Below are 18,823 nucleotides of genomic sequence, written 5' to 3'. Positions count from 1 at the left end.
CTGATGCAAATGATAGTAGTGCATTCAAGAAAAGGAAAACAATTTCAATGGAAATAAAAGTTGATGAAATTAAACATTCTGAAAAACACCCTCAGTCATTGGTAAAGCTTTGGGCTTCAATCGGGCAACAATCGGAACAGTTTTGGAAAACAAACACAAAATTCTTGACCACGTAATAGGATCTACATCAATGCACTCAACTGTGACAATAAAACAAAGAAGTGGATTGTTAATTGAAATGGAAATATTGTTAGTGATATGTGTGGAAGATCAGCCAGCCCCAGGTTTCAATGTAAGTGTTAAACTTTAATTTTTTCTTTCCTGTACTGTATTTTGCCATTCAATTTCTTCTTTTCTCTTAAATTGAATGATTACAGATATATAAAAGGATTTAGGCTATGATATAGTGCACATAGGGTATGTGTTCCGACATATGTACATTTCCGACTTAAGAATGTCCTTAGGAATGGAACTCGTTTGTAACTCAGGACCCCCTGTATAATTAATATATACTGGCACTGTATAATCAACCAGTAGCGTGGGGATGCTACTGGCTGTCCCTACGCTTCCTGTGGACTGTAATGGACCTGACTGCTGGGCCACACAAAACATTTTATACCTGACCACATTCAACTGAATTATTCCGTGTTAGCCCGGCTCAACCCACGTTCAAGCGAATCTTAGCCCCATGTTAAGTTATACCAGGTATAACAAAAGAAATGTGTTCGAGTGAATCCTCGTTGAACAAACCCATGTTAAGTGAGGAGGAGTGTATATACTGTATACAGACATGGGTAACCCCTGGCCCGGACCATGTGTTTGTGCGGCCTGTGGAGTGATTGAGAAGTTCTATTTAATGTGGCCCGCAGTTCAGGTAGGTGCAGCCAGTTTATGGTGAGTAAAGCAATAATTATTTAAATAATAGTCATCTTTTACTTTTACTTTTATCCTCTTCACCACTAATCGGCTTGTTAGCCGCTTGGGCGATCGGTCACTTCTCTGTTACGCACTGTTGGCAAGTACTGGGCATGTACCGGCTCCTGAATGTACCTGAACCTGCTCCAGTGTTGGTTAAGCCTGGTCTTGAAAGAGCTCACACTCGGTGCCGTCACAACACTTTCTGGCTGATTGTTCCAAGAGTTCACAACTCTCACTCCGAAAAAGTTTGCCCTCACAGTTTTCTGGACCTGCGGCTTCTTCAATCTTGAGCTGTGACCCCTTGTGGGGCGAGCGTACGCCAGCTCCAAGGACACTCGACTGAGTAGTGCCCCTTGAGATGCTTATACACCTCAATTAGGTCACCCCTTGCCCGTCTGTAGTATAAGCTAGGCAAGTTCAGGCGCTTTAAACTCTCAGGGTAGTTGAGGTGCCGAAGTGCAGGCACCAGTCTGGTGGCCCTCCTTTGAACATTTTCAACCAACTGACAGTCCCTAGCATATCTCGGGGACCAGATGGGGAAGCACTTCACTCTTGAAGATTGTTACGAGGGACTGGCCGTCCAGATATTTTAATGACCTTCTTATAAGACCTAATAATTTATTTGCCTAATTTACCTTCTTCTCGCAATGGCCTGAAAACTTCAGCTCATTGTCAACATACACACCTAGGTCGTTCTCACATTGTCTCAAATAGTGCAGTTTCTTCATCCTGTTGGGACATATGATATGCCTCCTTACCTTTGGTATGCCCCAGGTGCATCCTCTTACACCTCGTGACATTGAATCTCAGCGGCCATTTCTTCAACCATTCTTGGAGCTCACAGAGAGCCTTCTGCAGCTCTTCACAGTCTGCTTGGTTCTTGCTTTCCCGAAATAACTTGGCATCATCAGCAAAGATTTGTATGGAGGAGTGTACAACATTAGGCATGTCATTTATGAAACAAACAAACAAACAACAGCGGGCCCAATACACAGCCCTGTGGTACCTCATTTGTGACAGGCACAGATGATGATTTTGTGCCATTAATCACCACGCATTCCTTGCGGTCATGTAGAAAGTCTTCTATCCACGCTAGAATATTTCCCAGAATTCCGTACCCTTCCAGTTTGATTTTCAGCCTTTCGTGGGGTACACTGTCGAAAGCCTTGGCAAAATCTAGGTGTATATTGTCGAAATTACCCTCCCTGTTCCAGAATATGGGTCCAAATATTCAATACCTTGAGCAATTGTGTTAAGCTGAAGCGCCCCGGCAATCCTTTACAAGGTTGTTTCATAGTAGATGTTCCATCGCGGCATCTCTGATAATACTCTCAAGTACTTTACATACCGGTACTATGCCGGTCAGGCTCACCGGTCTATAGTTGTTCGTGGAGTGACGATCGTCCTTCTTGAAGATACGACTCATATAGCCATTTTCCAATCACTGGGGACCTTGTGTTCTTCCAGGCCTTTACAAAACAGGATCTTCAGGGGCTCGGCAAGCTCGTTGCACAACTCTCTTAGCACTCTGGGATGCACTATGTCAGGGCCGGGACTCTTATGGACCTTTAGCTTTGACAGTTTATTTCTTATACCCTCTTCTGTAAGCACAATCGGCCATTTTTTTTAACATTCAGGTTACTTATTAGTAACCCGAAAATGCCCTCCGAGCCGTAATCCATTTTTTTAAACCAAATTTTGTCGGGTTACCATTTGGTAGTCCGACAATATTATTGGAAAGTTCGGGATAAGTCCTCGGGTGTGGGTAGGCACCCGAAAGACTTATCCCGAATGTTCAATATTGTTATATATGAATAGAAAACGTCTCTGAAATATAATATATGTAAATTAAGATGAGATAATACAGAAAACAAATATTTAAGTCCTAATAACCGGTTCCAATGAAAATGTGTATATTTTTAAGAGACCTCCTTGATGTTTTACCTTCAACTCTGAAGATTTTTCATCTCCCTTCTCCAATTTTATCAAGCATTGCATTCCTATAATCATCCTCTTATAGGTTCAAGTATGTTAAAAAAATGCACTTTTCTGTGTGATAGATAAATGTAATGCCATTTCTAATTCGCCAATATATTTCAGAGGAAAGATATAAGATGAGCCAAATATACTGTACTAGGTAGGTTGCTGAGGTAATAGTTTATAATAAGTGTCATCTGTGACTCACGCTGATAATTACCACGGAAGAAATTTCTCCTGCTGTATTTCACTGTTTGGGTTGTTGTTGCTCCAGTTGTGTTTAGGTACTACCAATATTTGTAAGTTTAGATTAGGTTAGGTAAAGTAAGGGTAAATGGAGGCATTATTGGTATAGTAAAAAAAATGTTTTAGATAATAGATTTATTATCAAGGTTATTTTCCAATAAATTTTTTGGCTTTAAGTAACACATTTTATTTCCTCCAAACATTATCACAGTACAACTTGAAACAGGATTTCTATTCAAACAAAATTAAAAAGGGATTACACTGGCATGACTAATGAAAAATATATCACAGTACAGTACAGTATATGTAAAATTTATATCATTCAAAAAGTTTAGTATTTTGCTTGAAATAATAAATACTGTATACTGTACACATTTCTAAAAGCTTCAAAGTATTATATACTGTACTGAAATAGTTTGCAAGTGTCAGAGAACTCCATAAATAATTTTAGTTCCTCTAAATAAGAACAAGCAGTAAAACCAAATTTATTGCAGAACCTATACAGTCCTGTATATAAATTAATAGCAATCAAACTTAGTTTGAAATTGCAAATACAGTTATAGCAATTATCATTCTTGAAAGATTTTAGAAGTACTGTACTGTACTGTGTCTGTATTGAAATTGTAATTAAAGTACATAAGAAATGTGAAATAAAAGAATTATTAAAATTCCCAAATAAGTATGAGTATATAATACACAGTATCACAGTATATTGTATATGAAATTCTAGCAAAAAATATGCTGAATCTATTTTGGTTTCACAAGAAATAAAAGAGCAAAAAATCGTAACAAATGTTTGATCATACAAAATATGATTTCACATCTCCATTAAGTGCAAAAAAAACCCCCAGTAAACAGAGATAAAAAATGAACAATTTAAATTTCTCCCATAAATATGAGTGTACAATACACAGTATCACAGTACTGTTTATTGTATTTGACATTATATCACAAATTAAGTTGAAAGAATCTATTTGTTTTCCCCTCGAACAAAAAAAAGGAACAAAAAATATTTCATATTCTCCATTAAGTGCCTAAGAAAAATAGTAAACAGAGAGAGATAGAAAAAATCACAGTTTATACATTATCAGTTATGACTGATGGCAAAGTTTCCATAATTTAACTTGATTGCCCACAGCCAGAGGTGGAATTATGGCTGCACTCTTTGACAACAGCTCTAATGCTTGCTCTAAATACATACGCACAGATTGAGCCGATAATGTATTGTACATGTTGGTGAAGGCCTTTAAAGCCTCCAATATAGCACCATTCAGTTCTTGTGTATTGCCCTTAATAATATCATTCCTCTTGCTCACCTGCTTCCTTCTCTTCCCCCTGTGACTGGATGTTGAAGCTGCTGTTGGTGGCACGGGTGATCCTGATGTTGGATCAGTTGATCTAAGTGTTCCTGCTGGTGGAGATGTCTGTCTTCTCCCTTGAAGACGAACTTTTATCTCCACAACTCATGTTTCTGATTCAATTTGGCGCAGTTCGACCTGGTTTGTTTATATTTACCTGGGATAAGGCGTACCAACCCTCTCGAGTTGCGGCGTTCGGGTTACTAATAGTGTTCGGGGTTGTTCTTCGGCTTGATGCAGTGTTTAAAAACATGGCCGAATGACTCTTTATGGTCTGTTTACATGTTTTGCGCTACAGCCTTCACTTGGGCCGGGGACGGGTCACGTGTGGCGGTAGATATAAACATGGCTCCAAGCACCGGCCACCGTCGTGTTTGTGAGAAAAACAAAGGAAACAATAGAGAGCTAAGGCTTCATTCGTTCCCAAAAGACATGAATGGGTAAGTTCGTAGTTCATGTAGTTGGTTCATAAACAGTGACGGTTAAATTATAGTTAATTTATCATTTCACCACTTAGCTTTGTTTACATTTCTATGGTGGTCCGTGTGTCCCAGACCACCGGTTATGAGGCGAATTGCAAAATTAAAATGGTTGTAATTTGTCCTCTTCATTTTTTGACAAATTTGTATTGCATATTTGGAAAAGAGAGATAAAACTACGCCAGAATTAATTATAAAAAGGTGGCCTACTCAGTGGGTCTTATAACTACAATTATGAAAAATTTAGGTTATAGTAAAGGTCTGTCCGTGCCAATACGTGAGCAGATACCATATTTAACCCCCGCATTTTCCTTCAGTTCTGTAGTATTCAGTATTTTGTGTTAGATTTTTTATTTTATCCTCTTCATCACTGATCCGCTCGTTAGCCGCTAGGGCGGTCGGTCACGTCTCTGTCATGCACTGTTGGCAAGTACTGGGCATGCACCGGCTCCTGAATGTACCTGTTTATCTTTCTTCTGTGCATGTTTTTGTGAATTATAATTGTGCTAATTACAGCTTTGCTTTTCTTAACACTGCATGTGTGTTGGGAGTGTGTGACAACCATGTGTTTAGGGCAGGACACGGAGGGGCTGTTGCCACCTACAGTATGTCAAATGTGGTTGCCAGTAGCCAGTCCCCTTTCAGTGTCCATATTTGTTTTGTCAGATTTATTTGAAGTGTCTTTTTGCTCACCATAATCAGTTTCTGCACCTTGGAGTGTATGCAACTTTTTTTATGATGATGCACAATGAAGCAGGCTAAAGGCTGCATTCTCTTACAAGTGGTCACCCTATCCCTAATACAGTAATTAAGTCTTTTGTTATTGTTAATGCCTTTTTGTTGTATTTGTTTTTGTGCAGTTAAATGTGAGGGTTGTAAACTCTTGGAACAATCTACCAGAGAGTGTTGTGACGGCACCGAGTGTGAGCTCTTTCAAGAGAAGACTTGACCAACACTGGAGCGGGTTCAGGTACATTCAGGAGCCGGTGCATGCCCAGTATTTGCCAACAGTGCGTGACAGAGACGTGACCGATCGCCCGGGCGGCTAGCGAGCCGACCTTTTGGTGAAGAATATAAAGGAAAAGAGACGTGACCGATCGCCCAAGCGGCTAACAAGCCGATCAGTGGCGAAGAGGATAAAAGTAAAAGTATATACACAGTTTTTTATTTATTTTTATTGTGTGGGGTATTGAACCATGAAAAATATACAAAATAAGTAATTAAATGTTTACCAACGATAGAAAATAAAATCAGCTTGGAATATTGGAGTTACCGTTAAAAAAAATAACCATTCTCAAGCGCTCCAAAGAACATTCTCTATTATTTCTGGCTCGTTCAGTAGATGGTGCTAGTGTCGGGGCATAGATACAATATAAGGGAGTTCAAGCTCCTTATAATATTCCTTGCAACTAACACATGTAAAATACGATCTCCTGAAATACGAAATCAAGCTAAACGAAACATTTACCAATATCGGTATTTTGAGGATATATTTCTTATTGTTCTATATTATTTTCAGTTTGAAATCAAAGTTTGTATATTGATTGAAGAAATATAAACGTAAAAAACAGTAATTATAGAACTGCAATTCAAAACTGGTGAATATAATTTTTTTATCTATTTTTGCAATGAAAATATGAATAAAAAAGATCACTTGTATGCACATATTAAATAATATTACTAAAACATTAATAAAAAGGTTAAGTGGGACTCTATCCGTTAGTTTAATCTGTTTAGTTTGTTTTTGCATTTTCGAATGATCTAGAAAGCTTACGCTGCGACAACAATACATTAAACCCACCATAACAAGAGAATAGGCAACTTAACCCTAACTTAAATAAATATAAGTGAACGATCCTAGGGTAGTTTCACTTCTGCTAAGGTATATTCATTGCTTTGTGTTGCGTGAAAAATAAATGTTCGTAAAATTAATATTTATATTATGTTTCCAGCAACACAGGTTAACCAAAACTTGTCTCATGTAAACCCAAAAATTATTCTGTAATTGTTTGATCAAGTTTAATTAACCGAGGTGTCTGCTTCACGATATATAATGAATTAATGGTTTCTATATTATATTATTGGTATATGCTTAATATTACCTTTCTTACCACAACTAACGGATTATTGTACCAACCCGGGAAACTTTTTTTTTATTTCTATTTACTCTCATGCCTATTTAGCTTCTGTTCATTCTAAACCGAGGATTTGGGCTTCTACAGTACATCAGGGTGTCTCTAGATTTTAGAATATTCCAGTGTGTTATTTAGTTTTCACCATCATGTACAGTACGACCAGTCTAGTGTTTCACCATCATAGACTACCAGTCTAGTGTTTCACCATCATGTACTACCAGTCTAGTGTTTCACCATCATGTACTACCAGTCTAGTGTTTCACCATCATGTACTACCAGTCACATGTACTACCAGTCTAGTGTTTCACCATCAGACTACCAGTCTAGTGTTTCACCACCATGTACTACCAGTCTAGTGTTTCACCATCATGTACTACCAGTCTAGTGTTTCACCATCATGACTACCAGTCTAGTGTTTCACCATCATGTACTACCAGTCTAGTGTTTCACCACCATAACACTACCAGTCTAGTGTTTCACCATCATGTACTACCAGTCTAGTGTTTCACCATGTACTACCAGTCTAGTGTTTCACCATCATACTACCAGTCTAGTGTTTCACCATCATGTACTACCAGTCTAGTGTTTCACCATCATGTACTACCAGTCTAGTGTTTCACCATCATAGACTACCAGTCTAGTGTTTCACCATCATGTACTACCAGTCTAGTGTTTCACCATCATACTACCAGTCTAGTGTTTCACCACCATGTACTACCAGTCTAGTGTTTCACCACCATGTACTACCAGTCTAGTGTTTCACCACTCTACTACCAGTCTAGTGTTTCACCACCATGTACTACCAGTCTAGTGTTTCACCATCATGTACTACCAGTCTAGTGTTTCACCATCATGTACTACCAGTCTAGTGTTTCACCACCATGTACTACCAGTCTAGTGTTTCACCATGTACTACCAGTCTAGTGTTTCACCATCATAGACTACCAGTCTAGTGTTTCCACCATGTACTACCAGTCTAGTGTTTCACCACCATGTACTACCAGTCTAGTGTTTCACCATCATGTACTACCAGTCTAGTGTTTCACCACATGTACTACCAGTCTAGTGTTTCACCATCATGTACTACCAGTCTAGTGTTTCACCATCATGTACTACCAGTCTAAGTTTTTCACCATCATGTACTACCAGTCTAGTGTTTCACCATCATGTACTACCAGTCTAGTGTTTCACCACCATGTACTACCAGTCTAGTGTTTCACCACCATGTACTACCAGTCTAGTGTTTCACCACCATGTACTACCAGTCTAGTGTTTCACCATCATGTACTACCAGTCTAGTGTTTCACCATCATGTACTACCAGTCTAGTGTTTCACCATCATACTACCAGTCTAGTGTTTCACCACCATGTACTACCAGTCTAGTGTTTCACCACCATGTACTACCAGTCTAGTGTTTCCCACCATGTACTACCAGTCTAGTGTTTCACCACCATGTACTACCAGTCTAGTGTTTCACCATCATGTACTACCAGTCTAGACACCAGTGTTTCACCACCATGTACTACCAGTCTAGTGTTTCACCATCATGTACTACCAGTCTAGTGTTTCACCATCATGTACTACCAGTCTAGTGTTTCACCACCATGTACTACCAGTCTAGTGTTTCACCACCATGTACTACCAGTCTAGTGTTTCACCATCATGTACTACCAGTCTAGTGTTTCACCACCATGTACTACCAGTCTAGTGTTTCCACTGTACTCCCAGTCTAGTGTTTCACCATCATGTACTACCAGTCTAATTTTTCACCCTCATGTACTACCAGTCTAGTGTTTCACCATCATGTACTACCAGTCTAGTGTTTCACCACCATGTACTACCAGTCTAGTGTTTCACCACCATGTACTACCAGTCTAGTGTTTCACCATCATGTACTACCAGTCTAGTGTTTCACCACCATGTACTACCAGTCTAGTGTTTCACCACCATGTACTACCAGTCTAGTGTTTCACCATCATGTACTACCAGTCTAGTTTCACCACCATGTACTACCAGTCTAGTGTTTCACCACCATGTACCACCAGTCTAGTGCTTCACCACCATGTACTACCAGTCTAGTGTTTCACCATCATGTACTACCAGTCTAGTGTTTCACCATCATGTACTACCAGTCTAGTGTTTCGCCATCATGTACTACCAGTCTAGTGTTTCACCATCATGTACTACCAGTCTAGTGTTTCGCCATCATGTACTACCAGTCTAGTGTTTCACCATCATGTACTACCAGTCTAGTGTTTCACCATCATGTACTACCAGTCTAGTGTTTCGCCATCATGTACTACCAGTCTAGTGTTTCTCTTTTGTTTTACCTAATGGCCACCCACAAGATGTGGCCATGCCGAGGGAAAGTTAGGTAAGGTTAAGTTAAGTTAGGTTAGGTTAAATAATTTTCCGCCCCAATCTGCACCTGTAAAGTTGTGCAGTCCAATCAGTCCCATTGACTTTTTCCGTCCCAAAGGAACTTTCCCCGTCTTGTTATGAATTGTAAAGTGCTGGTAATGAATATAAGTTGGAACAAGATTAATTGAAGCAGAAATACATCTGTGTCAAGTGACCAGACATGGTCATGTTCCTGCCTCGTCTTGATACATCTTCGTGACCGTAACAAAATTTGATCTGTTACTGTGAGCAACTAAAAAACAACAAGAACTCCTTGGTCACTCTCTGTGAAATGCTCCAGTAGTTGCTTTACAAGATATTCAGTTAATTTGGCCTTAGTGTCGATGTGAGACAAAAGTAGTTTAGTTTCATTGAGATGTTTCGTATATTCATTTGATCGTGGATGAGGAATTTCAGTGGATGTGTAATGCCTAGTCGTTTCGGTTTTGTCTTTGCCTTCAGAGAATCATCCACACACGCCACATACACACACACATATATATATATATATATATATATATATATATATATATATATATATATATATATATATATATATATATATATATATATATATTGATAAATCACACATGAAAAAGGGAAACAATGTAGCTCCTTAGCTTTCGTCTTTATTCAAGACATCTTCTGAGGCAACTGAATTACAAGGACTGAGAGAGGCTTATGTACACAGGGTGACCTGACAAAACATGAGATCGGGTCAAAAACATGACAACCACTGTTATCGCCTCTGGCTTCAGCTACAGTGCTGGCGTGTGATGCCATTAAATCTTTCGACCCGTGACCTCGCCAGATGTAGAAGTGTTTACAGACAAGTCCTGGTTTTGCTGAGTGGACTGTCTTCGACTGGTGGCGGTGCTGCCCGCCCCTCCATGAGACAGATCGCCCTCTAGTGATGCTGTGAAGACCAGCCTTCTCCTGTCCGAGAATTTGTGCTGGGACGATTTATGCAATACTGCTGTCTCTTGGAACACCATACTGATCTGCACTTGTAAGTGCAGCCTAAGTGATGACATACCCCTCGGTACTGAAATATTGTTGACTAATTACGCCTATCGTTTCTGCCTAACCTAGAGTAATAAGATAATGCAGAATGAAGAGTAACTAAGATTAATAGAGTTATGAATTTTTGTGTTATGTCTGTATGTTTAATAAATCGTATCTAAGATAAATTTGTGTGAGACTAACTAATTATGTATCAAATGGATCACCTTGTAATATTATGAACGCCTTCTCCCCTGCAGGTTTTGACCACATCAATAAATATTGAATGCGTCAAAAGACGGGTTTCAATCATTCCCTTCGACTTGCCCGTCACCTGAACGTCCTTAACTAAGGCGTTTATATCCACTATAATTGTACCTGTCAAAAATTATCCTTCCCTCTGAATACGAATTCATAAGCCTAGAAATACGTGTAATGAATGTATGACCGAGGTCTTTGATTGTGTCTATTCTCGGTGATTTGTTCATGGACTGAAGGGCAGCGTAACCATCTGTTATGATGACTTTGTTGCTTTGATTGCTGTCAGCGCTCACATCCATTTCATGAAATTCTGCCTGAAAATCAACACTGGTGCTAAGTTCACACATTCCATCATCTGGCTCATCTTCCTCTGGGGGTAATGGGCGGGGGTGTGAACCACTCAGCCGCTACGGGTGACGATTCCGTCTAGTGATTCGAGATCTGTGGGAGAAGCAGAGGAGAAGGAGGTTGAGGATAAGAGAAGGTTGAACAGGCGAGGAATGTGGTGCTTCTCTCGTGGCAGGTGCAAAGTCCTCAGGGCCCGGGTGGGGTGTCTGGGTCCATAGGTCCGGTGCAGGATCCTCATCAGGAGCAGGGTCCACGTCAGGAGCAGGGTCCGTATCAGGAGCAGTAGGTACCTGAAGATGAAGGTACCCAGAAATGTTGTGGGCGAGGTGGTACTGCAAAGAGGCAGTGTGGGCAGACTGGTGCAGGCGTGGTTTTTTGGGGGTGTGCTGAGCTGAGGCCATCAGGTAAGGTGGCGGCTTCACTCGATCGATGCTGACAGTGTCGTGTCTGCCATTGCGAATGATCGTCAGGAATTTCGCTGACCGTGCAAACCGGAAGGGTCCGTCGTAGGGGCGTTGAAGTGGGTTGCGGTAAGCATCACGCCTGACGAAGACATACTCGGCGTTGATTAGTGCAGGAGGGATGTGTTCTGGGGGATGGGAAGGCTGGCGTGGGGCAGTAGCTTTGAATGCAGAAACTGCTTGTCGTAGTGTTTGTAGTAGGTCGTGACGGGCAGCAGGAGTGAAGTGGTCGAGGTCAGGAGTAGGTGAGGTCGAGGCGGGGGTTCGCCGAGGTTAGATCGCTGGGCTGCAGTCCATGTCTTCTTTGTGTGATCGCCCGGATGCCAGGAGCACTAAGGTAGAGCATCCGTCAGCTGTAGGGGTCGACTAGTGCCTTGATGGCGTCCTTCAGGTGACGATGAAACCGCTCTACCATGCCGTTGGATTGAGGTGGTAAGTAGTGCGGTGTCTGGAAGTGCCGAGGAACTGCAGGAGACTATGCCAGAGGGGACTCACACTGGACTCCTCGGTCAGTGATGACAGTTGTGGAGGACCAACGGAGACCCAACCGAAAAGGCGCGGACGGCTGACTCTGCTGTAGCATGGGGCATGGAAGGCCTCTGTCCACCTGGTGAAACGGTCAATGCAGGTGAAGATGGTGTTGCCGCAGAATGATGGCAGAGGTCCCACGATGTCGAGGTGCACTACCTGGAAGCGTCCTTTGGGCACAGGAAGGCTACTCAGGCCCGTGTGGGTCGATGTATCTTAGAAAACTGGGCAGGCGCTGGGTAGCCCATACACGTGGGGGACTTAGTCCATGGATATGGTCGGTGACATGCAGCGGTGAGACACCTGAAGTGACGGAGGTTGTGGCGTTTACCAATCCCCATCGACGTCGCTTCCTCGTGAAGTTGCAGGGAGCCTCACAGCATCTAACGTGCCCAAGACGTTGATGGTACCAACATAAGGTAGGTACACTGTGTTGGGAGCCGGCGGCGGCGTCTAAGGCGGGACGGGGCTGTCGGGGTCGGTAGGACACAGTGTGTGGGTCAGGGGCAGGATCAGCAGCATGGCAGGGTAGAGCTGCTCAGGGTGTCCATCTGCGGTGTAGAATTAACCAGGTCCTCATGTCTTGTTTGTCTGGTGGAATGCTACTTCTAAGGAGCGTTGATCTGGTTGACGAAACCGGAGCTAAGTGATGGTGTGGCCACCGAGTTGTTCGCGGCAGCATGGCGCACAGCAGTGTATTCGTGGAATACTCTGTCTGCGTGTGGCTACGTCGCCGAGGTAGTAGAGTGATCCCAATGCCAGGGCGAGGCGAACTTCTGCAAGGAGCTTCTGAGTGTGAAGCTGGCGCAGGATAGTGTCAGGAATGCTATGTGGGAGTTCAGTCTGCATCTCGTCCAGACGTGCTGGCGTTGAGTTGCTGAGGGAGAGACCGGATAGGTCTTGCAGGAGACTGGTGTCAGGCCGCTGGTATCGCCTCTTGAGAGCATCTCGTAGAGCTGTGAACTTGTTGTCATCTGGGGGCTTAGTGATGACTTCTGCAACTTGCGTGGCGACTTCTGTGGGCAGGGAACAGACCACGGCGACGTACTTCTGTTCGTCTGTAGCTGTAGAACCGATGAGAGCTGCCTCCATATGGAGGCAGAGTGATCCGCTTCTCATCCATCCTGTGTGAGTGCGTTACTCCGGGGTCACCATTGTGGGGTTAATGTGATGTAGGATCGCACTAGGATGGAGGTGAAGAACTCTCTATGGCGTTTTCTACATATATATTGTATGTACAATGCAGTGCTAGGGAGTTGCTGTGTGGTGAGGAGCTTGTTGAGAGGAGGTCTTGTTTGTTTGAGAGCATCGGTAGAATTCTCTTCTTTGGCTTTGGAGTCATGAGTTATGAGGTGAAAGAAGATTATTAGGGATTGAAGGAAAGGTGATGAAACTGAAATACAGTAGGAGTAGAAAGAATCTGGGCTCAACCAGATCGCTTCACCTTTCCTATTGGTGTTTTATCTTTGTTTTGCTTACGGCGAGGCTGGGGGTATATATATCCAAGTCCGCCGTAAGTGAACGTCGCTACTAACCGGAATGACAGGAGCTTCCTGAAACTCGCCTCGGGATCGGCTGGTCAGACACAGTTGTATCCACTACAGGGTCTTCATTGTCAGTTACAGGCAGGGTTGTATCACTTACTTGTGCTTCCAGCTGTTGGTAGTTTAAGCTACTAGAAGGTTGTTTATCTGCATCAGGCGGTGTTGGTGTTTAGTTTTCAATTTCCTTCACGAAAGAACTGTTTTCTTTTGGGATAAACAGTGTTCCGTCACTCGCAAACAAAGATCTAGGAGTTACTGCTATCTCATATCTGTTTATTGTCTCTTCAATCAAAGGCATTAGTTGTGGACGAGACTGCTGAATGACTAGGAACAGAGCAAGAAGTTGTCTGTCTTCCCGAAGTTTGACAGTTTTACTGCTAACACTGTTTTTTGTTTTCTTCATACGTGTACTGTGCGTTTTCAGTTTTAGTTTTACCACTGGATCGCAAATAGACATCTGAGATGTAGTAAGTAGTCTGTCTGTCACGAACTCCTCTTACAGTAGACTGTACTTTTTGGTCTCATTTTCAGGATTTCGTCTTTTGCTTCATCTGGTATGGCCATCATTGACATGACATTCATTAATTTCAGGTCCAAAGCAAATGGATTTCCTTGACAGTGCTGCTGTTTAACACAACTCTTGACCTTCTCTGCATTTCGTGCCACTCGCAGTGATTATGATCTCTGCTGAGGCTGCAGACACCACATTAAAACACATGCATATATGCTAGTAACCCTTAATAGTGGAAAGGAAAATTGCCACCCGTATTATTCTGTTTACTGGTACCATAAAGATGAATGTAAAAATAGAAAAACAATTTTGGCAAACAAATCTCACGGGAGCCTGTTTTGAGTACATCACCAGACTATACGCATTTTTGGAATATACAGTAACGTCATTACTCAAAAATATATTTTTTTATTCATTCGAGACTATCTGACAGATCAATCAACCTCAGTATTGAAACAGACATTTTAAAAATCCTGGGGGAAGGGAGGAATGAAGACCTGTGTTAGGTATCCGGAAAATCACTGGCATTAACAAAAGGTTTCCTACAGGTTGTGGGCGCGCAGGGAGCGGTGGTGGCAACGTGCAGGCCACCCAGCCAGACACGTTCCTGCCCATCTCAGTCTCCCCTCGTTCTCCAGGCTCTTCACAGTACGTTCCGCACCACTCCTGCTCCACGTCGTCTATTCCAGGTAACTTATTCTACCTGTTAACTATCCCTGGTAACTTATTCTACCTGTTAACTATTCCTGGTAACTTATTCTACCTGTTAACTATCCTGGTAACTTATTCTACCTGTTAACTATCCCTGGTAACTTATTCTACCTGTTAATTATCTGGTAACTTATTCTACCTGTTAACTATCTGGTAACTTATTCTGCCTGTTAACTATCTGGTAACTTATTCTACCTGTTAACTATCCTGGTAAACTATTCTACATCAACTATTCTTGGTAACTTATTCTACCTGTTAATTATCCAGGTAACTTATTCTACCTGTTAACTATATCCCTGGTAACTTATTCTACCTGTTAACTATTCCTGGTAACTTATTCTACCTGTTAACTATCCCTGGTAACTTATTCTACCTGTTAACTATCCCTGGTAACTTATTCTACCTGTTAACTATCCCTGGTAACTTATTCTACCTGTTAACTATTCCTGTTAATTATCCCTGGTAACTTATTCTACCTGTTAACTATCCCTGGTAACTTATTCTACCTGTTAACTATCCCTGGTAACTTATTCTACCTGTTAACTATTCCTGGTAACTTATTCTACCTGTTAATTATCCCTGGTAACTTATTCTACCTGTTAACTATCCCTGGTAACTTATTCTGCCTGTTAACTATCCCTGGTAACTTATTCTGCCTGTTAACTATCCCTGGTAACTTATTCTACCTGTTAACTATCCCTGGTAACTTATTCTGCCTGTTAACTATCCCTTGTAACTTATTCTGCCTGTTAACTATCCCTGGTAACTTATTCTACCTCTTAACTATCCCTGGTAACTTATTCTGCCTGTTAACTATCCCTGGTAACTTATTCTACCTGTTAACTATTCCTGGTAACTTATTCTACCTGTTAACTATTCCTGGTAACTTATTCTGCCTGTTAATTATCCCTGGTAACTTATTCTACCTGTTAACTATTCCTGGTAACATATTCTACCTGTTAACTATCTACCTGGAAACATATTCTACTTGTTAACTGTCCCTGGTAACTTAAGCTACCTGTTAATTATCCCAGTTAACTTATTCTACCTGTTAACTATCTACCTGGTAACATATTCTACCTGTTAACTATCCCTGCTACCCCATTCTACCTGTTGACTATACCTGAAAACTTATTCTACCTGTTAAGACCCCGGTAACTCATTCTACCTGTTACCTAGTCCAGGTAACTTATTCTACCTGTTAACTATCCCTAGTAATTTATTATACCTGTTAACTACCCCTGTTACCCTATTCTCCCTGTGGACTATCCCCAGTAACTTATTCTACCTGTTAACTATACCAGGTAACTATCCCTGGTAATTTATTTTGGTTGTTGACCATTCCTGGTAATGCTTATTCTGCTAATTGTGCTTGGTGTGTGTGTACAGTGCATGTGAACATGTGTCGGATCCTGTTTATGTGCACACAGTGTACAATAACTATGTGGACGACCTTAGTTACGTGCACACATCATACAAGTAATTCATGTGAACGACCTCTTACGTACACACAACTTACAATAACGCCATGTGTACAACCTGTGTTATGTGCACACTCGAGTCACCCACAGTAATCAATAACCAAGACTTGACAATATAATTCAGAGTTAGTTTATTATTATTATTATTATTATTATTACAGATATAAAGATAATCCACATACAGGTGTAGTAATTACCTCCATATGGATAGTTATGGTCTTTAATTAGAAGTGCTGTTACAACCTACTGGAACTGGTTATATACAGTTTGTTGTGGAATTAGTGTGGCTGTGATGTGAACCTTGCTTTGAAGAGTTAATAGCTACTGTTGCGGGTATAGATAGTAATTCCCAAGTGATGATGGAAACGTGGCTGTGATGTCTTAGTCTGAATACTGTATTAATAACTGTGTAACTTAAGGGTCGTTATATGTACCTTGTTATTGAAGTGCTGAAGTGAGTTCTCTTTACTGAGTTTATAGTAATGTTGACACCCACTTGTAATTTGTTTTCTTTTAATGATAACAACTGTGGTCAGGTGTGTGTACAGTATATCTCAGTGCAGCTGCGCGGGTGTGTGTGTGTGTGCGGGTGGGTGTTTGTGTAAAGAGTGTTTCACAGCTGACTCACATTCACCATATCTTATGATCACATCCGGGGATCGACTTGAGTAATGCTGTATTGTATAATGTTCAATCAACGTCGTTCTTGTGATTTCTGCCATCGTGTATGTCCCTCCATCTGCCCTGTGCAATATTAGTAGTGTGTCTCCGTGGTGGTTTTGACTGTTACAACTGGCAACTTTGGTTAGTATAAAAATTTCATCGCCGTTTTGCAGTAGTGATAATTATTACCTGAGTGTATTATATGGAGGTCAGTTAATTATTTTGTACCTGAACTAATTTGTTCATTGCGACATTGATTCTTGACGATTCTCTCTTCTATCTACACCTTGATATCCCCGCCTCCCACACTAAGAGAGACCCCCTCGCACCCCCACCCCCCGCCTGTCCGAGACAAGCTGCGCCACACCCCCACACCCCAAGAACCCCCTGACCCCCTTTCTAGTAGCGTCTACCGGGGAAGGAGAGTCGTGACAGTTCCTCCACGAGGTGTGTTACACAACTCGCCTCCTCAACCATCTATCCGCCGGACAACAAATAGGTAATACGGAATATATGGATACATGGATTAGGTGGCTGATCCACACACACCCAGCGCCACACCAGGTGTTCTCGTCTCCATGCACTCACTAACTCTCCCTCGCCATATTGGAAACGAATTGACAATAATGGCTATAACTTAAAAGCGTTGGTTGTGGTGTGTGAGGGGAGCAGGGCGGTGACTATAAGCTGGCATATATAATATCACTATTACATGAGCTTCGTGCCTGGTAATATTAATTATTAAGCGGGGCGTCGCAGCTGACGAGGGGATATGCCAACGGTGCATCACGAATTAGTTAATTTCAATCGTGTCTTCTGGAGTACAAAATGAGGTTCATCTAACAGTAGGACTTTGTGTGGTGAAGGGCAGTAGGGAACGCGATGAAACTGTGACCATTGACTTAATAATTTAATGCTTTGCTTCATAAACATTCAGGAATATTTATTAAGTGTATAAAATCGTGTTGTCTCGCCATCGGAGTGACTAGTTTCGTGTGGCATCATATATTTACATGTTGTGTGAGAAGAAACTAGAATATGTTTATCAGGAGACGTCGGGCACAAGACTGTGGTTTGCCTCCAACAATCACCTTGAAATGGTTATAAGTAATTTATTTTGTTGTTTCGTTAGCGGATACAATATTGTTTTGTGTAGTAGTAGATATTTGTGTAAGAGGAAAGATGGTAAAGGAAATGGTAAAACATGGCGACACCTCAGAGCTTGAGACGGTCCCAAGTCTTCATGGCCGCTCAGAAGTATTTATATTACGTTATTGTGTTGTTATTTTTCGTTACCGGAGTGTATTTATGTTGAGGTGAATTGTAGGTGGTGAGTAAGATGACGGTCGGTTAAGAAGATAATGAAGGAAGTATGTGTAGGGGAGGAAGGGAAGATCGATAAGGAGAGTTGCATGGCGGTGCATGACTGAGGGCGGGGCCAGGAGTGCGCTGCTTACTGCTGGAGGTGCGCAGCTCGCCATCACCACTACCACCATCAGCAACAACTATCTACTGTCACTTATTGGTGTAACAGATGCGTGAACAACACAAATAACGGTAAATAAAGAACAAATTTCTTGGAGGTCGGTGATATCTGGCGTAGCAAGTCAGGAAGACAACAAAATGGCGGACAGTCTCGGCTAAGAACAAGTGCATTCCTTTTCTCTATATTGACTTATTCACATAACAAGCATAAGATGGGACACGTTAACACCTTGCAACAACCACAAGCCACAACACTATGTTTACGTATAGTGCTCCTGTGTTAAGTGCAATATAAGGATGTTCTGAGACACCTG

At 41.6% G+C, this 18,823-nt stretch overlaps 1 protein-coding gene across 2 annotated transcripts in view; it reads left to right on the top strand.

The window, feature by feature from the left end:
- Positions 1-14,816: 14,816 nt before the first annotated feature.
- LOC121861485 (transient receptor potential channel pyrexia-like) overlaps positions 14,817-18,823 on the top strand; it is a 55,934-nt gene continuing 51,927 nt past the window's right edge. Inside the window, exon 1 of one of the 2 annotated variants that reach the window (XM_042359272.1) lies at positions 14,817-14,858. The gene's annotated coding sequence lies outside the window, so the exon portion shown is untranslated. Of the gene's footprint in view, positions 14,859-17,401; positions 17,524-18,823 lie in introns of those variants that run through there. The other variant, XM_042359270.1, reaches the window with a different exon arrangement.

This window comes from Homarus americanus, unplaced genomic scaffold, assembly GCF_018991925.1.
Source record: "Homarus americanus isolate GMGI-L3 unplaced genomic scaffold, GMGI_Hamer_2.0 scaffold24260, whole genome shotgun sequence".
NCBI lineage: Eukaryota > Metazoa > Arthropoda > Malacostraca > Decapoda > Nephropidae > Homarus > Homarus americanus.
The sequence above is the reverse complement of the archived record's forward strand: the minus strand, read 5'-3'. Positions and strand labels throughout refer to the sequence as shown.